Source organism: Dasypus novemcinctus, chromosome 26, assembly GCF_030445035.2.
Source record: "Dasypus novemcinctus isolate mDasNov1 chromosome 26, mDasNov1.1.hap2, whole genome shotgun sequence".
Taxonomy (NCBI): domain Eukaryota; kingdom Metazoa; phylum Chordata; class Mammalia; order Cingulata; family Dasypodidae; genus Dasypus; species Dasypus novemcinctus.
In genome coordinates, this window is record NC_080698.1 from 34,867,619 (window position 1) to 34,892,902 (window position 25,284).

A 25,284-nucleotide genomic window follows, 5' to 3' on the forward strand; every position below is an offset into this window, starting at 1 on the left:
AAGGAATCTGAATTTTAACACGCTCTACTACTCTAATATCAACATTTCTCTGATGATTTACACTCATGTTTGTTCTTGTTTTACTGTGTTAGATGAATGGAGGTGAGTTGAAACTTCACTTTCTGATCATTTTAATTAATGGCTACTTCCAAACCAGGTCATCAGCCATTTCCTTGTAAAGTTAACTGAGTCTCCCATTATACTTTTTCTGTTGGATGGGTCTGTAAGGACCATTTGTAAGAATTACCCCCACCCAGCTTCTCTCTTCCTCTATATGGCCCTGTTAAGCTAATCGTACCCTTGCAGCAATAGCCAACTCATCAGAATAGAACATGGTTTGTAGCTGTGGTCAGAAGCTAACTGCAAAATCTAGATACCGTCAAACTGGGGCTTCCCAGTTTTTAACTCAGACTCAGTAGGGTAGTATAATAGAATGAACTTAAGATCACTATAATAGTAAATTCTCTACCTCTGGGTGGGATTTAGATGCCATTTTCTGGGCATGCAATGTATAACCAAGCATATTAAGCATGTTGTGCTATATAGCATGAGCAAGATGCAACATGCAACCCCTCCTCACCTTTGAATCACATAACCTAACTCTTTGAAATCCTCCCCTACACAAGCCAATATAATGGTACTACCTCTGCTATTTGGGTAGGCAGATTTGAGACTTACTATCCTGATTTCTGCAAGCTTAATAAAGCTCCTTCCCTTGTGTGATCAACCTTGGCGTGGACTTCAATTCTCTGTGCTGAGCAAGAACCCAGGGAACTCACGAGGGTCCCCTTCAGGTCTCCCAGCACAATATTCCTCAAACTTCACTATATGCGTGAATACCCTGGGGATCTTGTTAAAATGCAGATTCTGACTCATTTGGTCTGGGTTGGGGCCTGAGTCTGCATTTTATTTTTAAAATTTTATTTTTCAAATTTTATTTTATTTTTCATGTATTTCTCCCCCTCCCGTTGTCTGCTCTCTGTGTCCACTCGCTGTGTGTTCTTTTGTGTCCGCTTCTATTCTTGTCAGCGGCCCGGGAATCTGTGTCTCTTTTTTCTTGTGTCATCTTGCTGCATCAGCTTTTCATGTGTGTGGCGCCATTCCTGGGCAGGCTGGACTTGCTTTCACGCTGGGTGGCTCTCCTTACGGGGCACACTCCTTGCACATGGTGGTCCCCTATGTGGGGGACAACCCTCTGTGGCACAGCACTCCTTGTGCACATCAGCACTGCACATGGGCCAGCTCATCACATCAGTCAGGAGGCCCTGGGTTTGAACTGTGGACCTCCCATGTGGCAGGCGGACACTCTATCTGTTGAGCCAAGTCCGTTTCCTAAGTCTGCATTTCTAACTAGCCACCTTGCAATGCTGACACTGCGGTCCTGGGACCACACTTTGAGTAGCTCTGGTTAGCAGGTGGATTTCTGTCTCTGACTAAGGTGCCCTCTGTCCTGACTGAGTTAATAGAACTGAGTTCTGTCCCATGCAGCTGTCTATCCATGGCCAAGTTTCCTGTGAGTCACCGTGAATTCCTCTGGCTTTTTTTTTGTTGGTGAAGGAAGCTTGAAACTCCGGGAGGGCTACCCAGACTCTGCCCCCACCCCCTTGCGTCCTGAGCTTGCCGTGCAGGAAGGCAGCCCATTACATCATGTAGCAATGGGCCTATTGATTGGGAGCAACATAGGATTGAATTGGAATCAGTCAGCTCTCCCATCTCCTGGGGGAGCCTCAGGAGAGTGGAGGCCTTCTCTGCTTTAGTTTATTTTATAATTAAGGGGAAACGAGCCCAACCTAAAACATTGCTTGAGGGCCTGGGCTTGTGAATTTATGGCATCGAGCCGCCTATGAATCAAGCCACCCACTGTGAAACTGTCAGTTCTGATATCATTTCTCTTTCTCAGTGGCTTTATGCAAATGCTTTCATTTCTCCGAGTATTAAACTTAATGGGGACACTAGACCGAGTCCTGGTCCTCAGCGAGGACGTGCATCACTGGCTGTGTACTGCCGTCCGGTAATGGGACTCCTCCTGCTTTGTCGTCTTAGACTGTGAAACGGAGGTGACATCAGTTTTCTCAGAGCCTTCCTTGAGAAGGATGGGCTTGAAAGTTCTCATAAGTGTGCAGACCATCAGTGGAGGAAGAAAAATGTGTATATTTTGCATCTGAAACCAATTCAGGGAGACTTTCCCAGATGAACGTGGCTGGTGACTCTGGACGCAGTGGTGCCTCCTCCCCATCTGGGGCTCAGCATGAATACCTCATCTTAGGGATTTCACAGGAATCTGGGCCCCTGGGCTGTGCTTTAAGGACCCTGTGCTTTCCAGGGTAGCATGCTGGTCATTGTGCAATGTTGTTTCCCACCCACAGGATTGGAAACTTGGGGTAGCCGGTGGCCACCCGTGTGCCTGATACATCATGAGCGCTTAGACATACTCTAATGAATGTGTGTGCAATGGACAAATACCTTTTACATAACTTAGTGGACAGTACACAAAGATAAAGGAAAACAAAACTTAAAAAAGAAAATCGATTGATTTGATTCAGAAAGACCTTTCTGCTCTACCCAGCAGAACCAGTTACCAAGAACAAAATGATAATGGTGTATATTTATTTCAATTGTATTGATGGATGGGGTGTCAAGTTTTGTACCAGATTGTACCAGATCCACTAAGTTTATTATTTGACTGTGATGGAGACTGCTAGATATCCTTCTCTATCTTTCTCCCCCTATTTCTTAGCAGTAGAGTTCCCATTTTTAGCTAGACCCATGACCACCTTGAATGAAGACTACATTTCCCAGTCTTCCTTGTAGCTACGTGTGGTCACATGATGGTTGTAGATTGAAGTGCAGAAGCCTGTGCGATTTCCAGAAACTCTCTTTTTATTGTTTCCTCCTTCCTGCTGGTGAACTATGGATGTGATGATTACAGTTGAGAAGTCATCTTGGGCTGTGAGGATAATAGAATAGCAAGAGAGAAGGACCTTGAGTACTTTTGTGAAGCTGTCCTACCAGCCCTGCAGTGCCCCCTCTGGACTTCATTTATGTGAATTAAGCTGCTGTTATTTTGGATTTGATGTCACTCTCAACTGAACTGAATCCCACCTACTACAAGGATAAGAGCATTGCAGTTCTTAGAAAGAGCCACTTTCAGGCCATTCTTGGAGGAAATGCTGTGGTTCAAGTTATAGGTGAGGGTGTGTGTTTTTTTTAAGTTTTTAAAAATTTAATTGTCTTTTTTTTTTTAAAGATACATAGATCACAAAAAATATTACATTAAAAAAAATAAGAGGTTCCCATATACCCCACACCACACCCCATTCCTCCCACATCAACAACCTCTTCAATCATTGAGGCACATTCATTGCATTTGGTGAATACATTTCGGAGCACTTCTGTACCACATGGATTATAGTTCATATTGTAGTTTACACTCTCCCCCGGTACATTCAATGGGTTATGGCAGGATATATAATGTCCAGCATCTGCCCTTGCAATATCATTTAGGACAATTCCAAGTCCCAAAAATACCCCCATAGCATATCTCTTCTTCCCTCTCCCTGCCCTCAGCAACTATAGTGGCCACTGTCTCCACATCAATGATACAGTTTCTTCATTTGCTAGAGTCACATAGTTCTATAGTAGAATACCAGTAAGTCCACTCTAATCCATATTTTATTCCTCCATCCTGTGGACCCTGGGATGGTAATGTCCACTCCACCTCTCAATTGAGAGGGGGCTTAGATCCCATGTGGTTGATGGATGCAATTCTCCTGCTTGCAGTTGTAGGCTCTCTTGGTTCCCTGGTGTGGTGGTTGATCATTTTTACCTCTCTGTTAGCTGGCCTGGATAAGTCCAATGAACTAGAGAGTAGGAGTGTGTTTTTGAAGCCAAGCTAGTAAGATAGGGAATCAATAGATGGATCTGGAACCTGGCAAGAAGTCCACTTGGATGCAAATAACCCCAAGATGGCTGCTGGAAGACCCTCCCCAAGAGTCTGCCACTCAGAAAAAGACTTCCTCTGGAAGCCAGGAGAAGCCCTGGTTATTCCCCAAGGACTTTATCATTGGGCCCTCATGGGAGATTGATGGGGGAGGTAATCAATCAAAACGATAAACAGGTAGAACTCCTCCTCTGCCACTAGCAAAGAGATGGGATAATTAATGGTTTAAAAAGCAGGTGCAGGGCCTGAGTGCTCTCTCATGCACTCTCTCCCCTGTGGACCCCTGTCCTGCCCTCTGTGCACTGCTCTAACCATTTTTCCTCTGCTATGTGACCACGCAAGTAAAATTTGGGCATTTATAACCTATAATGGGGAACTGTAGTCTGTAAATCAGCCCTTTTTATCACTTTTCAGCCCCTTCCTCTCTACCTGGGACCACTGATCTGTTATTTTCTCCCATTTCTCATCCCTCCTTACCTGAATAAATCACTGGCCTAACTCACCCGATGTGCTCTTGAAATTCATTTCTGCAGCATAGTCAAGAACCTAGACAAAATCCGGCAACATTTTCACAAGATTTTGAGTGAAGTTATCTAGCATGCGAGTTAGAAGCCAAGTTGGTGGCTATGAGTCTATAGAAGAAGCTCTTTAAGCTCTTTAAGCTTTAGTTTACCTGTTTGTAAAATGGGATGATAATTCAGTGCCTAGTTTCTGCTTTTCCTACTTCTTGGTACTCAGGGTTATGAATCTCTATAGAGCTAATTCCCTAAAGGTTATAGAGTGTAAAGAAGCCTTCTCTGAGCTAGCTTCCTATACAAAGAACTTTAAGTTCAGTATAGAACTTACAGAAATTAATAAAATATTAATTAAAAAACTGTAGAAATATGCCTAGTTCAATATATATAAAGTTATTGGCTCCTTTTTGTGGTTTTTAAGTTTAATTACAGGGTCATAAAGATGTTTTTCCTATCTCTATGACAATTCATTTAGCACTTCTTAATTTGGCACCTACCAAGTTCCAGGCATTTTGTTAAGTCCTGGGAACAACAACAACAAAATGATCAAGATATAATTACCCCATTACAGAATTAATAGCAAGTGTAAGCATGCCTTTTTGTTTTCAAAGTGATTTTATGGTATGCAAATAAGATGTCTTTGGGGATAATAATCTGGGGATACTGTATACTTAAGTCTCCTTTATATAGGTGGAGGTAAGCTGATTTCAAATTAGGGCAATGGATGCTCAGTCCAGATGTCAGCTAGGTCAACTGTCTGTACTTTGGAGATCCAGCTAACCTTGGCCTGGACTCTCATTTCTCAGTATCTGAGAGTCTGGAGACTTGGTTCCTTCTTCCCTAGGGTTTAAAACTCCTTGGACCTTCCCTCTCATTGTTTCTCTCTGTCCTGCCTCCCTGTTTTCCCAGTGTGCTGCTTCAGTTTATATGTGAATTTACTTAGTCTGTGCAACAAGTTTGTAAGGAATTTGAGGGCAGGACTATGACTACTCCTAGGAATTTCTACAGTTCTTAAGAAAGTATTTTGTGCACAATCTCTCCAAAGCTTGTCAAATCAATGGTGGGCCGCCACGGTGCTCAGATCACATGATTTCCCTCCTTACGGAAATGGGCTGCCCGAAGTCACTTAGCCTCATAGATGCCCTGAGTTCTATTCAGGAGCCCAAGTAGGTTTCAATTCCTGTGGCAGAGAACTTGCCCGTGTCTTTTAAGGTCAGTGCTTTATTTGATTCCTTTTCCTTTGTCTTCTCTGCTTTATTGTGCCTAATAAAAACAGAGTGGCTACTTTACTAGTTAATAATTTCTAAGATCAAAGGAAGTTAAGTAGTCATTTCTATGCTGATTAATTAGTCTTTTCTTTCTCAAATTGGTTTTCCCTTGATGTTCAGAAGAGATAAATGTAATGTTATTTATTCCTCTCCATGAAGTCCATTTCAAGTTTTAGTGGCTTTAACTTTTATTTTATTCTAGAATTTTAGCTAGGAAAAAAGAATGTAAGTTAAATAGATATGTTTAAAAAGATACATAATCTGCCTTTTCCTTTGATTCTTATCTTTCTTGATGAAGAGCCCCATACAAGCGCTAAGAATCATGCATTATTGTATTTATATGTACCATCTGTAGTTTGGGAGTGGGTAGCATCTGGCCAGGTGGTGAAATAGTTAAGTCTAATGATTTTCTAATCTTTCTGCCAGATGTTCTATTGATGTTTTATTTAAATAATAATCCATTCCCAAAATGTTTTTCTATTGGGCAGTCTTAAAATTTGGAATTTTTTGTGTTTCTGTTATCACAGGAAGCACCTACTCCCTTGGAAACAAACGCTCCATGGAATTTCATGTAAGTGCCACACTCCCAGGTGGGGACTGAGGTATTCAGCAATTCCAATTCCGGTGGGAACCATAGAATGGAATTGTCATAGCAAATAATTTGAGCAGTTATATTCTTAAGTACAATTATGGGCAGTGCCATGCTGGGCACATTCGCCAAAGCAGGTGCAATTATTTTCTCTGGTTTAGGAAGAAGAATGCTTTGCTTTGCTTTGCCATAAACCATGCTGGCGGGCAGGCCTATGTATCAAAGGGAAGGAGGTTTGCATGGCTTTTTAATCCTATTAGGTTACCTGCCAATTAGAAATTAAAAGACTGTGACTACCTTGAAAATGAATAATAAACTTTTCCTGTCAGGGTGGAAAAGTTGATACACTGTATGTGACATTAAGGTATTGCACTGTTTGGGGTAAGATATTTATGTAACTAAAATAAGACTTTAAAAATTGAGAACATGAAATACCAACATGCAAATATTTGTAGGAAAATAGCAACAGACCATATCTCAAGGACTTAAAAGGATGCTTGGCTGGTGTTACCTTCCCAGAAGCTCAAGGCTTAGAGCCAACCAGGGCAGAACCGCCCAGTTTGAGACACCAGCTCCTTTTGGAAAATGCTTGCAGCTAGGAATATGCCTGGATCCTTGTTTTCCCTTTGATTTTTCTTTCTTTCTTTCTTTTTTTTTGAACCACAGTTTTGATTAAACCAATCATAGTGATGTTTAGTTTGTGAGGTATGGGCGTATCTCCACTCTTCCTTGGCGAAGTCTGGACCAATTTGGCAAACAAAATTTAATTAGCTCTTTTGAAGGCTCCCTCACCCCCACCTCATGTCTTTCCAAGCCCCTCCCTTTGAGAGTCTAACATGAAGTGTGTGGTCTCTTCTGGTGTGTGACAATTTCCTTTATTTATTTGTTTAAAAGTAGGTTGCATGTTGAACGTGAAAGTATTTAGGGGAAGAATACCCATGTCTCCAACTTTGAAATGCAGGAGAAAGTGAGATGGATCAGTGGAGGAATAGAGGGATGGATAGGTATGGGATGAAGAAAATATAGCAAAATTTTAATTGCAGAAACTTCATGGGGGGCATATCACTGTTTACCACATATCCATACATTCTGATTCTTAGCTATCTTCGAAATTTTTTGTGATGAAATGTTGGGAGGGAAAAGGGCAAGTTTCTTTCACGTAGGATTCTCACTTACATGAAACCCAGGCTTTAGGAATGAAATGAATTGTAACACCATGAAAGTCCTGATTTATAGGCAATCTCAGAGAGCGCTAATTACCTTAGAAGTTTGGGAAATTCTCAGTCAGCATGGATGCTGTTTTATTTTGTTTTTTAATGTGATGTTACAAATTCTTTAACTAGAGAAAAGCCCCTTTTTTCCTTAAAATTTAAGAATTACAGACATGTATGACCTAGAAAATTATATCCTTCTCAGGCTTGATTTCCTTCCATAATCCCTCTTTCCCACTTGTAACTAATCCATCCAAGCTTGAAAATCTCAATGAGTCAATATAGCATTGTGCTTACCAATGGGGTCACACTGATATGTATTGACAACTTGTTTTTTTTAAAGCATACTGTTATATATAGTTTGAACATCATTGTGGTACTACATGTGAATCTACCTGCTTCTTCAGAAAGTTTCTATAGTACTACAGTTGTGTGGATATGTTGCAAGTTAGTAACCCATCTTTTACTGATGAACATATAAGTTATTTTAGGTTTGGAGCTATTATGAGCAATAATCCAATACATAGTGGAAGTAGAATTGCTGGTTTAGAGATTATACACACTTAACAGTGGATGATGCCATTTTATCTGGTTGAACCACCTTACATTATCATGCATGTTATCTGCACTTTGTCCACAATCACATCACATTGGATATTATCAGTCTTTTAAATACATGTTGGCCTGATAAGTGAAAAATATTTTGCCTTAATTTGTTTTTCTCTGATTATTAGTGATTATACATTTGTTATATTTAATTGTCTTTTATGTTCTTCCTGACTTTGCCTGTTCATATCTTTAAGCATTTCTCTACAAAGTCATTTGGCTTTTTTATTGATTTAAAAGTCTCTCCAATGAAGACTGTATTTTTTATTTTTATTTTTGGTGACAAAGTTTGTCTCTCCAGGGATTTTTTATTTTAATCTTGTTTCTTATTTTACAGCTTCTTACCATACTGAAATTTGTCCATTTCCATTTTCTAAAGGTTATTTTAATCTATTTATCAGAGTATAATTTTTCTCTTTAGTAAAATGGCATTGTCCATTGTCTAATCACTCTTCCCCCTTGACCTCCAACTATCACCTACTTTAAGGTAGGAAAAAGGAAATGGGTAGGTAAGTTTCACTCATATCTTAAAAAATGACTTCAATTGGCATTCATAATTTCTCTTCATATCCTTGTGGCCATAAAGTCACGTGACCATACAAACCTGCTAGGGAGGCTGAGAAATGCAGTTCTGTGCAAGAGGCCATATGCCAAGCTACAACTATCAAAGAAAGGAGAGGAAAATGGATGTGGGACAGTCAAGTGCTCTGTTACAGGGGATGAGAGACTTTTACCCATATTCCAGAAACAGTATCATTGAAAGTTTAAGTCCATATTCTATGTTAAGGTATAGATTTTTTTAAATGCCTTAAATGAGAAAATAGTAGCTATGTACAGGGGATGAGGAAAATTTAGTAAATTACATGGTGGAAACCACCAGAAAAATTTGGAATAAAATGGTATAAAAGGGTTACCTCTGAGTGTGAAAGGGATGCAATATAAAACCTTTGCATTTTTTATGTGCTATTTTGCACTATAACTATAAAAAAAAATCATGTACCTGAAGTATTTTAATACAAATTGAAATGTTTAAAGAATGGACTTTTATAAAAAATATAAATTAAAATAAGGCTATCAGTAGAGTACCTAAAAATAATAAAATGGAAAATTCAAAAGATATATTTTTTACTTTGTTTTGCTTTCATTATAAAAAACAAGAGTAGCATGTGGTGACTGTATAAACCAGGAACTTTCAAGAAAAGATCTGCTATTGGTACTATGAATGGAATGTTAGCCGATACATTCCTGAAGAAGCTAAACGAAGATGGACTTCCTGTGGGAACTGGGATCTATTTTTGTACATAGCAATTTTCAAGAGATTTTTTGTCCACCCGATTCTTCCATTTTCAGAATTATGCATGTAAAAATTAATTAGCCTGTTATATCTTCCTTTTTGACAAAGCCAATTGATCTCGGTCATGTGTTAACGTTTAAGTAGAAATGGTTGAATTGTGATGAAGAATAAAATTTATGCAATCATTTGGTAACTGAACTGCCGTCTGCTGTGTGGGTGGCTAAGAGGCTTCTTGGAGGGATTCCCATGAGGCATCTCTCCCCTGCTGACCCTAGTGGGCTACTTCCAACTCTAAATTCACAGTGCTCTTGTCATGTTAAGCCCTGCCAGGGAAGAATATCATTGTGTTGACCAGAATTAAGACTCCCACCCAGGGTCATTTGGGGGTCTATAAACTATGGGGGACTTTTCTTTTCTAGGAGACCAATCAAATCAGGGGAAAAAACATTGGATTTGAAATTAAACCATGTTCAAATCTTGTTTTATAATTTTCTTGCTAATTCATCTTGGGCATTTATAACTTTCTGGGCCTTGGGTTCCTCCTTGTACGATGATGACCCTCCTGGGAATCTCATGAGAAAATGCGTATAGAACGCCTGGCCCATGGCTACCTTAATATTACCTGGGGCTCTTAGAAGACTACCAACCCAATTCCAGCCCGACTAAATAGAAATTTGTGTGTGTGTGTGTGTGTGTGTGGGTGGGTGGGTGGGTGGATAGTGAATGAAACAAATCTAGGTGATTCTAAGGAGCTAGTTGAGAAATGCCACAATAGAAGATAAAATGCAGCTGGGTCTATACATATCTGAAAAGGAAAAATGGGTGAGAACAAAAGATACAAATCAACCGAAATTCAAAAGTAGTCAAATATTTGCCTGTGCTTCAAATTTAAGGGGTCTCAAAATCTCCTGTTCCCAGGTACTTCTTTGCGTTACTGAGATTCCATGACTGAGTCTCCCCAGGGAAATCATTCCTTTATGTTAACACCTTATCTCCAGAAGGCCCAGTAAATATATGCAGTGTCTATGTAGCTAACACATAAACACACCAGTCCTGTTGTGTTCAGGGATCATTTAGTTTCAGGGAAGAAACACCTAGACTTTGTGACTCTGCCTAAGACAGCCTGACTGTTTAATGATTGTTCTTTTGACAAATCTTGGTGCCCCCTGTGACCAGAGGTAAGTAGGTATGATGTCTCTTACCCTCAATCCTCACCACAAGGAAATCAAACACATACTAGAAGGCAGGCACCAAAGCACTTGTACAAACTCTTCCTGTAGGCTCCCTGCACTTAGGCCTCTGATAAGCCTCTTGCATGATTAGCTCATTCTGAGACCAATGTAGTAATACTCCCAGGGCAAGATCAGTGAACCTTTTAGTTGGCTGAGGCAGCAGAACCCCCATTGTGCATTGGGGGGAGACACAGGACTCTATGGTGTTAAGCTGCTGCACCTGCCAGATTCTTATTTCTCATTTATAAGAGGGTGGAGAGTCCATAAAAATATTTCTTGTCAACCACTTAATTTAAACCTACTCATTTCCCCAATGAGTAAATTATTTCTAACAGCACATATGCTAATTTGTGAAACATTTGGTACAGATCTAGATAATTTGAAACAGTTGCTTGAAGCCAACCATGAGGTGTGGATTGCTGATTAGATGACTCCAAAGATGCACACACCTCCCCATACTTAAGTATATTTAGAGAATATCAGCATACAGACAATATAACACCCAGATAATGGGATCAGGCTCCAAAAGAGTATATTGGAAACCTACAGAGTATCTCAAGGGCAAAAGGTGCACCGTGACCTAGTAAGGAACTGGACCCAGGAACCAGGAAGTTCTTAGGATGCAGGGTTTCCTCCTCCATTTCTGGGAGAAGGGGGTGAGGCATGTAATTGGTCTGTGTGCAAGCTTGTTTATTCTCTGATTGGCTTTCTCAATTCCTTTTGTTCTGGCTGCTCACATGTGTGTCCCAACTGTAGTTCTATAATGACCTCTCTGCTCAAATGCCCAATGGTGACCAACTGTGGATATTCCAAAGTTGCTGGAGAGATTCTGATGGGTCTGATTAGGGTCAGGCGTTTATTTCCGGCCCATTTGGCCAAGGAGTATGAGTCCCCTGGTTTGTTTGCCTTAGCATAGTCTGTGGAGACCCATCCTCTGGGAAGCAGTCGACTAGTCCAGACTGGGGCTAGGGTATGCAAACTGACCCACATATCTTATAACCCATGAAACTCTCTCACTAAAACTAATATATCCCATTAGGTAGCCTGATGGGTAAGATTCAGTGAAGAGGAAAGTTTCTAGAGATAGATAAACTATCCTTTCCTAAGACTGTATTAGCTCCCGATTGATTTGTTTTTCTAGCTTTCTGAAATATATCTATCTTTCTACTACAGGGAATGTGAAGGAAAACTAATGTTTATGGAAACCTGATTTGGGGCCTCGGTTTTTCAGAGAGGTTATCTTATTTAGATCTTTCCAGCAGCTCTATGAGGTAGGCAGCATTATTTTAACAGATAAGGATACTGATGCTAGTAAAGGCTAGATAACATGCTCATTGTTCTACGAGCTAATAAATAACCAAAGCTGGAATTCCAACCTGAAGCCTGACTTTGAAATTTGTGTTCTTTCTCTTAGGTAACAGTCTTGTGTAGAATGATTCTGTTACCTTTCCAACTCTACTCCCTACCTTTTTTCACCCTGCTCTGCCTTAAAAGGCTGATCTATATGGACAGCAAGCATGGGCTCCCTCAGCATAAGGGATGTTAGAATTATTTTTCAATGGTGAAATGAGTGCTTCTTGAAAAATGCAGATTAATTCGAAATATTGTGTATACATTCCTGCCTTGCAAGACTAAGATATAACAGGAGTCAGCAAACTTTTTTCATACAGAGCCAGATGGTAATATTTCAGAGTTGCTGGCCATATAGTCTCTCATGCAACTACTCAACTCTGCCATTGCAGTGCTAATTTCCCATTTACAATACATAAATGAATGAGCATGGGTGTGTTAAAAAAAAAACAAAAACTTTAGTTACAAAGACAGAAAGCTGGAAGCATTTGGCTCACAGGCTCTAGTTTGCTAACCCTTGGTACATAAGAATCTAGCAAGCTCAGATTCTTGCTCACTCTGGAATGGCCCCAGGTCCAGGATTCTCTCTATCCCTGAGCATGACCTTTAACAGGGGATTCTGCCATGTGAACTCAGACATCTAGAATGGTAGCTGCTAGAATAGTTTTGCATTTTTCCTGAGGATACCTTTCACACAAAGATGGAAAGCTGTGACTTCACTGAGTCCACAAGAGCAGTTTGTAGGCCCTGGTTGTTGGTGGGCCTTGAAACACATCCTGTGATAGCAAGGTCATTGTAGAGGAGACCAGAGCTCCTCTCCCTTTTAACTACTAGAGGCCGCTACTATCTGCCTAGAGAGCACAGCAATTGTCTGTGACCCAACTGGTTTAAGTCTGTTGTAATTTCGTCAGACAAAACCTCAGAACCAGCAGACCTGGACTACAATTACATGGCTTTCATTATAACTTGAACCTGGAATCTGATCTTTCTCTATCCATGCTATGTGGATTTAAAAAAAAAAAATTATTGTGGTAACATACACACAATCCCAAATTTCCCATTTTAACCACTAAGTGTACAACCCAGTGGTATTACCTATATTCACAATATTGTGCTATTATCATCAATATCTATTGCCTAACTTTTTCATCACTCAAATAGAAACTCTATACCATGATGCAATAACTCCTCCTTGTTTATCCATTTATTTGTTGATAGACATTTGGGTTGTTTCCAACTTTTGGCATTTGTGAATAATGCTGCTATAAACATTCATGTGCATGTATCTGTGACCCCGTTTTTACTTTCTTTGGATATATATCTAGAGGTGGAATTGCTCGGTCAAATGGTAATACTATAATTAAATTTTAGAGGAACTACCTTTTGCTTTCCACAGTGGCTGCCCCATTTTACAGTGCCACCAACAATGCACTAGAGTTCTAATTCCTCTGTGTCCTCCTCAACACTCATTTTAAATTGGGTTGTCTTTTTGCTGTTGAATTGTAAGAATTTTTTATATATGTTAGATACTAGACCCTTATCAGATATATGGTTTTCAATTTTTTTTTCCCATCCTGCAGGTTTTCTTCCTACATGGATTTTTAAAAGTTTTTTTTTTTTTTTTTTTTTTTTTTTACCAAAGTGTGTTCCCTGGAACACTGATTCTGCAGGATCTTGTTGATTCTTCCTTCCTAAGGACATTTTGAATCCATCCCCATTACATTATCCCCTTGTCCTCAGTATCAATTGCTTAAACTTTTTTTTCTTCAGTTGCTTAGGCTTTTGCAGAAGTCTGAACTGCCCTTGCTTTACTCTAAGTTGCCAGAAGTATCTTTTGAAAAAAAATGTAAACTTGATAGTCAAGCTTTCTTAAATTCTGTATTAACAAATTAGCAGTGGTGTGTCACAATCATTTGTGGGCTGTGTCGATAATTCAATTGCCAAACTTCATCATGTCTTCTTTCATATTAGAGCAGATTCAAAGTTATCTCTAATCCTTTACTTTCAATCACTTCCCTTCTTGAAATCAGAGAAAGCAATCCTTTCCTGAGGGGCAGAGTAAGAGGATGTGATATAAATCGCATGTAATTCATATTATAATGTCTCTGTACCATAGTTGCCAATGGTTATTATTGCATAATTTAAAATTTGTGCAAGTTAGAACTTATTTATTTATTTTTTCCTTGATATTTCTTGAGTTTTGTTAAAATCTGATTGTACTTCCTGTGTCTTAGAAGAAAAGCAGATTGTTCTATTTACCAGTGGTTCTCAATGGGGCACTATTCTCCCCAATCCTGGGGGCATTTGGAATGGATATGGGACTTAGGAATGTCATAATTACTGTGGGTGTTATTGACATTGAATGATTGGGTATCCAGGATGTTAAATATCCTGCAATTTCACATACAAAGAATTGTCTCCGCTGCAAATGTCCTCATTGCAAAATACTGTTGATTGTCAAACCACAAAGTACAATAGGACTGGATGTAGTACCTTACTATATTCAGCCCAAATTACATATTCAGCCTAATGTGCATACCTTCTATTCTTGCTTGGCTCTTCTCCATCATTTGGTGTTTTCTTGTGCAAATGAAAAATTTTTTTTTTTTTAAAGATTTATTTATTTATTTATTTTCCCCCCCTCCCCAGGTTGTCTGTTCTTGGTGTCCATTTGCTGCGTCTTGTTTCTTTGTCCGCTTCTGTTGTCAGCGGCACGGGAAGTGTGGGCGGCGCCATTCCTGGGCAGGCTGCACTTTCTTTCGCGCTGGGCGGCTTTCTTCACGGGTGCACTCCTTGCGCGTGGGGCTCCCCCACGCGGGGGACACCCTTGCGTGGCGCGGCACTCCTTGCACGCATCAGCACTGCGCATGGCCAGCTCCACACGGGTCAAGGAGGCCCGGGGTTTGAACCGCGGACCTCCCATGTGGTAGACGGACGCCCTAACCACTGGGCCAAAGTCCGTTTCCCCAAATGAAAATTTTATATGCTGTTTTTTCTATCTTGAATGCTGTCCCATTGTGACTAGTTAATAAACTTTCTTTTCTTAGCATTAATTTCTCTGGAAAGCTATCTCTGATCCTTTCTAGTCTGAGAAAGACTTAGTGGCTCTTTTCTCTATGTTACCATAGCACCCAGCATACCACTGGTTTAGAACATCCTATTTTCCCTTCTCTGGAAATTTAGGGTTATAGTTCTCTGGCCCCTCTTAAACATTAGCACAGCATAATGACTTGCTTTGGCCAATGAAATATGAGCAGAATTGACCTGTATAACTTGGAGGGGAAATTTTCTCTTTCTTTCTGCTTTGGCATCCAGTAGTAAGCTAGATGGTTACTGCGCTGTGGCCGTAGATGCATGAATAAGGAAGATGAAAAACAGAGCACCCTGCAAATCCACAGTAGACATGTAACATGAACAAAGAATAAGCTATCTTATTTAACACCACTGAGAGTTTGGGATTGGTTGTTACTGCAGCATGATCATGATCATCTTGTCTAATACACTTCAAATATAGCGTCTACCACATGGTTTTGTTACTGTTGGTTTTACCTGATACTATGCTCACACTAGACAGCAGTTTTCCTTATAGTAGGAGGTAGGGACTATGTTTTTTTCCTTCTTCTTGTGTTCTCAAAACCTTGCATGGTAATAGGCTATCTTAGTTATCTGTTACTTGATAATAAATTACCCCAAAAGTTAGTGATTTAGGATAACAATAAGCATTTATCATCTACACAGTTCCTGTGAGTCAGGAATTTGGGAGTAACTTGGCTGTGTAGTTCTGGTTTAGGGTCACTCAAGCGGTTGTAGTCAAGATGTTGGTTTGGGCAGCAGTCATCTGAAGGCTTGACTAGGGCTGAAGGATTCGCTGCCAAGGCTGTGTGAGTATGGCTGGCAAGGTGACAAGAGGCCCCAGTCCTTCCCCACATGGGCTTCTCCACAGGCTGCTGGAATGTCCTCAGCTGGTAGCTAGCTTCCCCGAGAGCAGGCGATGTAACGAGAGTATGATGGAAGAGGCAATGTCTTTTATAATTTAGCCTCAGAGGTCACACAGCTTCATTTCTGCCACATTCTATTTGTTAGAAGTGAGTCACTATGCCTTGCCCACATTCAAGAGTAAGGAAAATTAAATTCTACCTTTTGAAGGGAGAAGTTTCAAGGAGATGTATAGACATATTTTAAAACTATGACACAGGTACATGGTGGATTCGCAGGAAATACTTCCTGAAGGAATGATAGCTTTTTCCATTCAGTTGGGTGGGAAGTGCTTTGGCTGTTTTCCTCTTTTACTTCAACATGTCTGAAGCTGTTTTTCCCTTCAATTAACCTTTATTTCAAATTTCATCTCTTAGTTTCCTCAGCTTATTTATGCTCTAGAGAATGAATTATGTATAACCAGTACAAGAACAAGTTTTTTTGTGTACCTAAGGAGTTTAAAATAGTAAAGAGGTCTTACCAACCTTCTAAATTAGAAAAAAATTTCATAGGAAATAGAATGCAATTTTAAATTTAATTCTTTTTTTTATTCAAACTTTTATTTCAAATTAAAAAATAAAATAACAGAAAAAGGCAGCTCAATAAGTTATAGAAGCATTAAACTTTATCCTTTCCACAGGTTGACCTAATTGTCTTTACCTTGAGGTTTCTTCCAAGCTGGCAGTGAGATTTGAGATTCCATCACCACCACTTGTTACTGGAAAGAGGATTTTTTTAAATCCATAGTCTTTTTGTACAAAACCATAACTGGTCTTTTAAGTCAGGTCAGACGACAGCCTTAAGCTAGTTTAAGATTCTGCGTAGCAATTCTATCAGCTTCATTGTCTCAGCTTGGCCCACAGCGCTAAAAAAAGAAAAGAAAAAAAATCACTTTTGGAGATGTTTGAACTTCTAGGTTTAATGGGATCACTTTAGACCAGTTCACTTTTTCAATTCCAGAAATATTTACCATTAGCTTGGTTAGGGAGAAATGAAGTTTCTTCTATGCCAAAGACCTTCTGGCCTTGCAACCTGTCCTACAGAATTTGACTTGCCAATCCCCATGTTCATGTGTACCAAATCCTGTAATAAATCTCATAATATTTATATATACATACACATGCGCATGCACATGTACATATACATATATATATACACATCCTCTCAGTTTTGTTTCCCTAGATAAGGCTGAATAAAAAAAATTGCGCTGTTTTCCTTTGTCTAAATGATAAGTCTTGATACTTCTGACATTTTGCTTATCGTGGCAAAACCCAGCTGTATTGCATTGAGTTTGGAGATGTTCAGTTTCTAGTTCTTTGAACTTTGTGTGTGTGTGTGTGGGGGGAGTTAAAGGGGGAGGGGGAAGCAGGTGGGGAGGGGTAGGGGGAGTATGTTTGCTGCAGTCACACTCTCGCTGGCACACTAGCAGAATTGAATTGGAGCTTAATGGTGTAATTTATTACCATTCTGCTTCTAGGCCAAATTGCTCCTGACCTCTTTGCTGCAGAGCCCAGGCCGTGGAGAACCAAATGTGGATTTTGTGTCCAGCCTAGCCTCTGCCACTTCCTGACACCACTACTGGTGAGACATTCAAGCTCTCAGGGGAAAACCACATCACAGGGGTCTCAGTGGGGCAGTGCTGCCTGCTGGGGTGTTTTGGTAATTTATGGGAGCCTCACAATGACTGGGGGGCTCTAGTGTCATGTAGTGTGTGGTGGCTGGAGATGTAAGATGTCTTATATTGTGCGGAATAATTCTCCACAGTGAGCATTGCTCCAACCCTGTGTGACTCTAAAATGTCTTGCCAGAGAGTCATATGGGAGAAAAACCTATTTAATTGGGGAAGTGGACTTGGCTCAGCGGATCGAGCATCCGCCTACCACATGGGAGGTCCGTGGTTCAAGCCCCGGGCCTCCTTGACCCGTGTGGAGCTGGCCCATGCGCAGTGCTGATGCGTGCAAGGAGTGCCGTGCTACACAGGGGTGTCCCCCCGCGTAGGGGAGCCCCATGCGCAAGGAGTGCACTCCTAAGGAGAGCCGCCCAGTGTGAAAGAAAGTCCAGTCTGCCCAGGAGTGGCACTGCACACATGGAGAGCTGATGCAGCACAATGACGCAACAACAACAACAAAAAGAGAGACACAGATTCCTGGTGCCACTGACAAAAATAGAAGTGGACACAGAAGAACACACAGAGAACAGACAACTGGGGCGGGGGTGGGAGAGAAATAAAAAGAAATCTTTAAAAAAAAACCTAATTATCTAGACACAAACTCTTTTCTATAAAATAGAACATGTTTCTTTTATAGTTTGAATATACACTGAATTTTCCTATAATGTGACTGCCAAGAGTTTAGTATTTTAGAAAATTCTGATTCCTTGAAGTCTCTGTATTTGGATTGTCAATACCCCACCACCATTCCTATATGCCGTTTTAACAGTCACATTTATTTTGAACATATATGTATGTGCAAGTATGTGACATCGTTATACTTTTTAGTGTTGTCAGGTCCATATATTACATATTAAAATACATATTTTATTTCTCAATCCTTTACTTTTATATCTCCTACATATTGCTGTTAGAGTATTATGTTAATTTTTAAAAAGTCCATATGTAGGTAAATTATATTATCTCTAAATTCCATCTCAGCTCAAGGTTTTACTTTGAGAGTCCTGAGTCAGCTGGACATGTGGGCTTGCTCCTATGTTTGAATGGACAGTCCTCCAAATACTCTAATTCCTCAATTCTAAAGATACCATTTTTTTCATATTTTAATAATTTTATAATCATGTTTTCCAACTAAGTGTTTGATTAGATGCCTTGGCAAATACTTTGCTTGGAAAATTTATGCATCACCTTGAAGAATTTTCTCAAGATGAAGACATATGGGGTTTGGAGTCTGTTTTTAAGAGACCTAATAATTTAGACTTGTTGTCTTTGTCTTTCTTATGTAAGACTCTTTTCCCCCTTTCTTGCAAATATGTGTCCATCAGGTGCCCTGTTATTTATATATCTATGTCAAATTAATTGGAGCAGGGATGGATTTAGTTTACTAATATATTACTTTGGGGTGGAGAGGCAGAATAGCCTAATGGTTGAGAGTACAGCTCTGTCCCCAGATTTCCCGGGGGCACTTCCGGCCTCCTCCCCTTCGTAGCTTTGTGACTTGGCTGCACGGTGTCCTCATCTGTGGAAGATGAGACCACCAAAGATATGGGAGGGGAGCGAGGACTAGCTAGTCTCCTATAGCCTCTTTACCACTTCCTACTGTGTAACAAAATAGGGTCAGAATTCCTCCTTATATACAGATATTTGTTAACCAAACAGTAACGAGCTATTGGAAAACGGTGCATACCACCTTCCCTGTGAGCGTGATGTGCTCCCGGCGCGCTGTCATTTCTAGTGGTTTTTACTAGCACATTTCATGAAAGGTTGACTTGAAGCAACCAGAGGCAGGATTCTCTTAACTGCTTTAGGTAGCATCAAGAAACCAGAAATCCTTCTAAAGCAGTGGCTGGGCAGAGGGCCATGTAGGAATTGAGGTCTGTGCCCCGTGCCCAAGCGTGCAGGTCCCGTGCTTCTCGAGACTCATATACCTGAAGAGGGGAGGGTACCCTGCAAATACTTTAGCTGGTGGACTTTAATTTTGCCCGCTGAGAGTCCTTTTTGGACATCATTATGTCATTGAATGAACCATTAATCCCATCCATAAGAGTCTGTTTCTGACATTCATTATGTTCATTAGTCCAACCTTGAGTGTTGATGAAAACATAGATGACAATTTTGTAAGTAGCCGCTTCTGGACTGCGGCCTTTCTGATATATTAGTTAAAGCTCCTGGAGTGTGATTTATTTTTTTTTAATTAGGGCAATAAATTCCTCTTACAGTTAAAGCTTGGACTAGCTAGCATATACTTATTACACCATTGATGTGGAAGAGTATTCAAGTAAATTACAGATCTTGTAGCACCACCTCTTTGGGCTGTTGTGATATTTAAATGAGTTGTTGTATGTAAAGGGCACAGGACTGTTCATTACAAGGACATGAAAGTATTTGACATCATTACCATCATTATATCATAAGTGATTTGACCTATGCCACCTGCTATCAACTGACTTGTGTCCCACCAAAAGGTAAGTCCAAATCCTAATTCCCACTCTCAGAATGTGAAACTTTTTGGAAAAAGGAGATTTGAAGACATTAGGTAAGATGAAGACAAACTGGATTAGGGTGAAAGAAGACGAAGACAACAGCAACAACAAACAACCCCCAAAAACTGGATTAAGGTGAGCCCTAATCCTATTGATTGGTGTGCTTATAAGAAATCTTGGTCATGGAGAGATGGAGATAGAAGAGAGCCATGTGACGGAGGCAGGGATTGAGTTAGGGGTGGCGGGCAAGACTCTGCCAGGATGCCAGAGCCTGCAGAGGAAGCATGCCCTGCCAGCATCTTGATTGGGCGTCTGGCCTCCAACACTGTGAGGCAATGCATTTCTGTTGTTTCAAGCCACCCCATTTGTGGTACTATGTTATAGCAGCCCCAGCAAACTAAGACACTGCTAATTTCTGATCTTAACGTGCCATGTGTCTTACTTTTCCCTGTAGCATAATAACGGAAAGTATAGTACCTACTTCTTTAAAAAAAATTTATATATATATATAATTTATTTTTAAAAGATACATAGATCATACAAAATGTTACATTAAAAAATATAGGGGCCATGTCAGAGGGCCCTACTTTGGAATTTGTGCTCCTGAGTGTGACGGAGCTGGACTCAGATGTGACTTTTCTACACATGCCTCTTCTTTCACTATTACTGAACCTGTGGTTGGCGCTAGGGATGGTCCATACTCAGGAGACTTGAATCTCTGGACTGCCCATGTGCCAGCTGGGCCCTGAGCCTCAGCAGAGTGGTGACTCCTACTCTCTGGTTGTTGGTCTTACCCAGGTCAGCTAACAGGGAGGTGAGGATGGTCAACCACCACGCCAGGGAATCAGAGTGCCTACAACTGTACACAGAGGAATTGCCTTCATCATCCATGTGGAATCTAAGCCCCCTCTTGATCTAGAGATGGAGAGGACATCACCATCCCAGGGTCCACAGAATGGAGGAATAAAATATGGACTAGACTGGACTTACTGATATTCTACTATAAAACTGTTGTGATGAGTAATAGAAGAAATTTTAGCATCGAGGTGGAGAAAATGGCCACAGTAGTTGCTGAGGGCAGGGAGAGGGTGGAAGAGATGTGATGTGGGGGCATTTTTGGGATTTTGAGTTGCCTTAATGATACTGCAGGGTCAGATGCTGGACTTTATATATCCTGCCATAACCCACTGAATGTACTGGGGAAGAGTATGAACTACAGGGTTAACTATTATCTGTGTAAAGCAGCAGTGCCCCAAAATGTGTTCACTGAATGTGATGAGGGTGTCTCAATGATGAGGGAGGTTGTTGGTGTGGGAGGAGTGGGGTGGGGGTTGGAGGGTATACAGGAACCTCTTCTATTTTTTAGTGTAACATTTTTTTTGTGATGTATATATCTTAAAAAAATACAATTTACAAAAATGATGTGGTGGGGAGTGGCGAGTGGGTTATATGAGAACCTCTTATGTTTTTTGTTTTTTTATGTTTTTTAATGTAACATTCCTTGTGATCTATTAATTAAAAAAATTTTTTTAAATGCAAAATTTAAAAGTCAAAAAAAAAAAATAAAAGATACCTTCTGTGAAAAAAAATATATAGGGGATTCCCATATGCCCCACTCCCCACATCCCCCACTTTTCCCACATCAGCAACTTCTTTCATTAGTGTGGAACATTCATAGCAATTGATGAATACATTTTGGAGCACTGCTACACAGCATGGATTATAGTTTACATTGTAGTTTATACTCTCTTCCAATCCATTCAGTAGGTTATGGCAGGATATATAATGTCTTGCACTAGTCCCAGCAATATCATTCAGGACAACTCCAGTCCCAAAAATGCCCCCATATTACACCTCTTTTTCCCTCTCTCTGCCTTCAGCAACTCCAGTGGTCACTGTCTTCATATCAAGGATATAATTTCTTCCAGTGCTAAAATCACAAGAATTCTATAGTAGAATACCAGTAAGTCTACTCTAGTCCACATTTTATTCCCCAATCCTGAGGACTCTGGGATGGTGATGCCCATTCCATCTCTTAATTGAGAGGGGGCTTCAATCCCACATGACTGATGGATGGGACTCTCCTGTTTGCAGCTGTAGACTCTCTCGGTTCCTTTGTGTTGTGGTTGTTCATCCTCACCTCCTTGTTAGCTGTCCTGGGTGAGTCCAATGAACTGGAGAGTAGGTATTGCAACTCTGCTGAGCCTCAGGGCCCAGGTGGCACATGGACAGCACAGAGATTCAAGTCTCCTGGACATATACCCACTAACCCCAGCATCAACCACAGGTTCAATAAAAGAGACAAAAGAGGCATATGTAAAGAAGTCATATCTGAGTCCAACTCTGTCACACTTGGGAGCACAAACTCCAAAGTAGGGACCACTGGCAAGGCACCAAACTCTGGAGCCATCTGCTGTGACCGTGGGACCTGGGTGTCTCCTAGACCTCAGGAGCACCATTAACTGGGGTAGTATCTACTTTGGCTAATATGAGATCTTGCTGAGACGTGTGTGTAAGTGCGACCCCTCTGATGACCTCCCAACTCATTTTGAAGTCTCTAAGCCATATAAACTCATTTGTTTTTACAATTTCCCCCTTTCATTCAAGGTCTTTTTCCAGTTGCATCACCAGCTGGTGCTTGGTAGTAATCCCTTAGTGCCAGGGAGGCTCATTCCTGGGAGTCAAGTCCCATGCTGGGGGAAAGGTAATGCATTTATATGCTGAGTTTGGCTTAGAGAGTAGTACCTACTTCTTGAGGCTTTGTTTTCATCATTGCCCCTCTGCAATTGTTCAAGAACCCTGGGGTTAGGACCAGCTATATAATTTGTGGGGTTAGTGCAAAATGAAAATATGGGCCCCCTTGTTAAAAAATAAGAATTCCAAGTGTGTGATAGCAGAATTAAACCAAGCTTGGAGCCCTGTGTGGCTGCCCAATTTACATACCAGTGAAGCCAGTCCTTTACATTCATGGGTTTCACTTAGTCTGTGGGAGTACCTTCAAACACCAGTCTGAAGGAGGAGTGGAGGAACTTTTGAGCCCACAGTGGCTGTTGCCTCTGTTGAAGGTGAAGTCTGCACAGTTCAAAAGACACTGCTCTTCCACTAATGCAGTGGGTCTGGGCCCAGCCCAGGCTGCTGTGAAGCCATTCCTAGAGCTCCCATTGCATGATCTATTACTCTTCTCCAAAGTACAAACATCATGGGAGGGTAGCCAGTTTGTGGTAGATCATAGATTGCCAGGCCTAACCTTGCCCATCTTTTTTTTTTTTTTGAAGTTCCATTGCTGGGGTTGAACCCAGGACCTTGTATGTGGGAAGCTGTTGCTCAACCACCGAGCCACATCAGCTTCCGAGTTAGTTTTTTCATTTGTTTTGCTTGCTTGCTTGTTTTTTTTTTTCCCAGAAGGCACCCTAGGCCTCCCATGTAGGAGGCAGGTGCTCAACTGCTTGAGCTACATCTGCTCCTGGCCCATCTTTTTGATGCTCTCTTTGGCCTTCCAAATCCACCCTACTGGGCTTCTCTAACTTTGATTTTGGGGAGTAGAAGTTGGGTCCTCCAATATTTTCATCCAGGAAGTTCCTAGAACTTGATACTAATTTGACTTTTCTCATTCCAAGGGGAAGAGACAGTTTTGCTAACTCGGAGGATCAGTAGACTCATTCCCTCAAAGTAGGAATGGCTGGCAACCTTGTCTGCATAACGAAGAGGCTACGTAAATGACCCTACATAGAGCAATGGCAGTTTGGGACTTTCTGGGTCTGCCTGTGGAGCAGCAGTGAAGAATTGAGGCACAAAGGTCATATATAAGTCTTTATTTGATTTGGCCGGCAGAGATAGTGTTTTGTAAAACTTCAAACTAGGTACCAATATTTAATCAGGAAATTTCACAAAGTAATCCCATTGCAGCCTCCATGGGGGTAAATTTGTATATCTGATTATACTAGGCCTACATTTCCTCATCTCTGTAGTCACCTGGTGCTGGATTGCAGCTGCTCCTTTACCTAAGGCACAAGCTGTCTTATTCCACAGTCCTCATTTGCCTGCTCATTCCCCTCACCTGTCTGCTTCAGTTGGGCAGGGCTGATATCTGCAGCTGACACAACCTGTTCTGAAGCCACTGGCACCCAGGTGGTACTAGATGTTAAATATTTTGACTATCATTCCTGCCTGCAGCCATTTGAATTGCTAACCCTGCTCTACAGAGAAGCAGCTGTCAGCTTCTTGTTAAAAACCAAATTTAAATCGTGACTGCAGGGTCACTCTGTTACACTGATTAATCTCTTAGATTGTCAGTATTCTCTGCCATTTCATTTAAGTAGCATGGATCTATTAGATTGAGTCTAAGAGGAATTCAAATTCATAAAGTCTGGCTAAGTCTCTGTTGATGGAGTGGGCACCATGGGGGGCCAATTTGCATGAGGGCTGAGGACCCTTCTGGGGAACAATTCATCCTGTTGAAGTGAGGAGCTAGGTATGGAGAGCCTGATCCTGTTAGAGAAAGCTCAGTTGTCAGCCCATGGTGCAATCTCACATCCTGGTTTCTTCTGTGCCCAGTGTGCTCATTGGGCTTCTCTGTGTATCCTTAGCAGAGCAACAAATAAAAAGAAAAGAGTTGTTTCTCTACGAACTCTTGGGTATCACTCTAACAGAGTTGACCATAAAGGGGATAAAGAGACATCCTCCCCTCACTTCCCCATGGGTAATTTTGATACCATGAACATACCTGCCCTTCATTAGCAGAACCCAGCAGACACCTTAGTGCTCTGTGGGTGAAGATGGTAGGTCCCTGTTGGTGATTTGAGGTCCGACTAATCATCCTCACTCTTGTTCATGTCCTTAAGCTTTGGGAACAGACACAAAGAGCCAAATGAGCTCAAATTTGGAAATGGAGAACATGGCAGGGAGGTTATATCATCTGTAATTTTCTTAAAATATTTCACTGTAGAAAGTAGTATGAGTGTGTATGTATTTAAGTTAAATTTAATATCTATACCCTAGGAGCTGTTGGTTAACACTTCAAGTATTTTCAGTTTGGTTATCTATTGCTACATAACAAACCACCCCAAAATTTAGTGGGTTAAAAAGCTCTATTTTAATGTCTCTCATTATCCTGTGGTTGGACAGCTCAGCTGGTGGTTCTCACTTCTATGTG

The 25,284-nt window shown here is 40.9% G+C and overlaps 1 long non-coding RNA gene across 1 annotated transcript in view; it reads left to right on the forward strand.

Moving 5' to 3' along the window:
• The first annotated feature begins 5,598 nt into the window (after positions 1-5,598).
• The window catches only part of LOC131276178 (uncharacterized), a 90,515-nt gene continuing 70,829 nt past the window's right edge, over positions 5,599-25,284 (forward strand). The window contains exons 1-3 of the long non-coding RNA XR_009183671.1: positions 5,599-5,667; positions 6,251-6,294; positions 17,458-17,561. This is a non-coding gene — a long non-coding RNA (uncharacterized lncRNA). The remainder of the gene's footprint in view (positions 5,668-6,250; positions 6,295-17,457; positions 17,562-25,284) is intronic.